The sequence below is a fragment of the Rosa chinensis genome, chromosome 7, assembly GCF_002994745.2.
Source record: "Rosa chinensis cultivar Old Blush chromosome 7, RchiOBHm-V2, whole genome shotgun sequence".
Classification (NCBI taxonomy): domain Eukaryota; kingdom Viridiplantae; phylum Streptophyta; class Magnoliopsida; order Rosales; family Rosaceae; genus Rosa; species Rosa chinensis.
The window spans coordinates 68409700-68413717 of NC_037094.1; positions in this window are offsets into that span (position 1 = coordinate 68409700).

The window sequence follows — 4018 nt, forward strand, 5'->3', positions numbered from 1 at the left end:
TTCTGGCAAGCTCTAAAATAGTACGTTTCAAAAACGCATGGAGGTGGAGAAGACACCAGTCCCTTTCCCCTTTTCTCTGCTCTTCTCATCTTTAGGTGGGAAAGAGACAGACCAAAAAGCTGCCAAGACTCTTTAGCTCCTAGCTCTTCCTCAATGTCACACTCATTGTCACAATGTGGGTTCCATAGCGTCATCCATGTTTGACTGTTAATGCCCCCTATGGGAATCTAGCCTAGCTTCTTCTTCTTCTTTTTTTTTTTTTTTTGAAACAGTAGCCTAGCTTCTTGTTACTGGGTTGGGAAAAAAGTTGGAATCTCTATGGAAAAAATAACCAAGCTCAATGAATTCTGTGGAATTGTTACTTTTATAGAGTTATAGGGTCAGTTGCACATTAATGGGTTTAAGTATGTTTTGTACACTCTTGACTATGGAATGTATTCCACATTACACCTCACAACAAAATGAAGTAATGAACCATTACGCCATCTGTCATAAAGTTATTTTATTAGGCTTGGCATCTCAAACTTAAAATATTGACCAACCTCAATAATAAAAATGGCTTTAGTTCGATTTTAATCTACGATTTTCTACTTTTAAATATTAATTTAACCTATTGACACTAACTAAAATCAAGTGTTTTAATTTGATGAAGTTTATTTTACACGCATGTTTTAACTTTCGGATAAAATTTTACAAACATGCCACGTGGTTAGCTAGTTAACGCCGTGATAGACGGCGTGTACCATTATTGGGTCGGACTTCAAACTTGGGGTACAAAGTGATAGTTTTGCATAGTCGGGTAGTGAAATTAAAAATGAGCCTTAGTTCGGGTACTGTTTGTAACATTTTCTCTAACTTTCGGTGTAACTGCCAATACTTAGAGAGGATTCAAAATTCAGGAACGCTCATAGAATCGTTTTGTTTTCGATCTCCTAGAGGATCGAAACAAGGTTATGAGAGGTGGACCATGGTGGTTCAACCAAGCACCTGTTGTCCTGCAGGAATATGACAGCATCACATCTCTGCTCACTGGCCAACTGAACTCCCTCTATTTCTGGGTTCATATAACCAATATCCCACCATTGTGTAAGGTATGTAACACCATTGAAGATGTTGCTTCTGTTGCTAGGAAATTCATTGAATTGGATGAAAAACGTTTTGAGAATCTGGGTCAAGTAAGAGTTAGGGTTTCACATGAAATCTCTAAGCCTTTTTTTTCTCAAGAAAACCCTAAAGTTAGCCCTAAATGTGGAAACAAAGATTGTTTTCTTCTTCGAGAACCTTGTAAGGAAATGCAATTTATGTTTTCTGATTTTTCATGAAGGAGATCGTTGTCCTGTGACTGATGGTAGAGTTGTGTTTAGTAGGGTGAATAATATTAGAGGCTGGAGATTGCCAGTCCATCTTTTGGGTTCACTACCAACAAGTTTGTGAATGGTGCTTAAACGGCATACAAACCCTAATCTTGCCTTCTGTTAGTAGGGCCTTGTTTGGTTCAAAAGACCATGTACGTCGGTGGACGCAAGCCTACTGTGCTGCGGGAAAAAATATGCGCTCAAATGCTGGTACAAATAATTCACTTGGATAATTCCAATTGAGAGCATGTGCCTATTGAGAAATTTGCACCGGTTAAAGAATCTATGATAACCAAATGAGGCAGGCCAACTTCACCAACCTCCTCTCCAAAGAAGTTGAAAATATTGTTGCCATAACTGTTTAACAAAGTGCATACAAATGCGCCTACAAAAAAGTTGAAGCTGTCGGAGTTCACGAACAAGTTCTCTACTAAGTCTCTGAGCATGGTCAAGGCTCCAGGAAGCATTTTGGTGACTAAGGAAGCTGTATATGAGAAGAAAGCTTAACCAAAGAAGAGAAGGGGAAGGCCACTTGGTTCCAACTTCCAAGAACAAAAATCCCCTAAATTCAAAGAAGGTAGCTGAAGCACAAGAATTTTACCCAGCTTATCTTACAAAGCCTCTAAGCCCTAGTTTGAAGGGCAAGGACAAAATTTAAGTTTATTTTCTATTCAAATTTAGCCTTTTTACGAAGTTGTTTCATAGTTCATATGCTCACTTATTATAAGTGAGCATTGAATGTTTTAATGATTGATGTTTTTCATATACCACTTTTTTTATTTACCTGTGTTCATGATAATAGAAAGGTATGTAACGTGTACTCTGACTTGAGTTAATGAAGAAATTGTTGTGATTTGATTAAAAATACATACCGACCAAAAAGAAAAATGTTATCTTCACATATTGGCCCCAAAAAAAAAATTTATCAACTTGATACCAAATGCAATTAGCCGTTGTAATCTTCGTGTAAGTTGGATAAAGCTCATGTCATGATACAAGCTACTGTCTCCAGCTCTATCTGGGCTTAGAATTAAAGTACAACAGCTACACATAAACTACTTGGATAGAGATTTTGTCTTCAAGACAGCCTAAAGCATAAGGTGGGTTGCTCTCTGTAAATTTCTATGAACCAACTTGATTGACGCCAACTTGATTTGATTTAAATTCATATTCAACACAAACATGTATGTTAATTAATGCATGATTGAAAAGATAAAAACACCTGAACTCTAAAACTAAAATTTTATCTTTTAATTAATTATATCAACGACTTAAAATTATAGTAACTAGTCATTTCTGAGTCGAACTGATGACTTTCTCCTGACTGACACTGAGCTATATGTATTTTTTTTCCAATCATCAATTGGTTTACTGCAGCCAATGTCATTCAACTCAAAAATACAAACAAGCAAAGATCTTTATGTAGGAACTTGTAGCTCATGCCTAAGGCCTTTGGGGTAACAAGGTTAGAGTGAAACTTCTCCAACCCTTTGGGGTTAACCAGGAAAAAGCAAAGGGTTTTTTCTAGGGCTGGGATTGGGCCCGGCCCGTGTAAAATTTATAGAGCCCGGACCCGGACCGAAATTTTCGGGCCGGGCCTAAATAACATTTTTTCAGTTTTGGGACCGAGTTGGGCCCGGACCGTTTTTTTCGGGCCGGGTTTTCGGGTTTTTTGGGCCCAAAAGGCTTAAAAAAAAAAAACTAAAAAAAAAAAAAATAGCCAGATCTGAGAACAGATCTGCTCCAAACCCAAATTCCTCCGCCCCCAAAGCCGCCTAACCACCACCATCCAAATTCCAAAGTCGGGTTTATCCGTATTGATAAGCAATTAGTATACAAAATAATCAGTTTATTGATTGATGTGAACAAGGGTTCTTAGACTAAGTGAAAAAACCGGAGCAAGAAGAGAGATGGATGAAACCAGTTGAAAATGAATCTCAACATATGCAGAGAGAAGGTGGCAGACCAAGTGAAAAAACCAGCCAAGAACCATTCAATTACAAAGGGAGGGAGCGTGAGAGGGGTACTGGGTCTCTAATGATCTACAATTGATCTGATGGAGAATGAGGACTAGGAAGAGCAGGGAAAAGAAAAAGAAAAGAGAAAGGAGGCGTATGGGAAAAGAAGAAGAAGAAGATAAGAAGAGAGAAGAAAAAAATAAAAAAAGGGGGAGAAAGGGAACAAGAAGAGATAGGATTCTCTTGAAAGAAGAGAAAGAAGAGGAGAATGTCAGAACAGAGAAGAAAGAAGGGAGAAAAGAATAAAATAGTTGTAAAAAAAAAAACAAGATAAAATAATCTATGCAATTATACATGATTCGGGCCTTCGGGCTTTTTTTTTCTTCTAAATCTAAGGCCCGAGCCCGGCCCGTTATATAATGATTTCGGGCCGGGTTTTATAGAACTGACAAAAAATTTTAAGGGCCCGGACCGTTCGGGCCGGTTCCGGGTCGGGTTCCGGGTTTCCGGGCTAAAATCCCAGCCCTAGTTTTTTCTGTGGGGTTGGAAGAGTTTGGGGATGTGACATTGAGCGGAAAAACTGGAAGTTTGTGAAAGAGGTTGATGTTAACCAAACAAAAAGAGGTACCTATCAAAGCAAGCAACATTGTTTGGGAATTTGGATCTTTGTGGTTCAATTTTGAGGGAGATATATATCCACAAAAC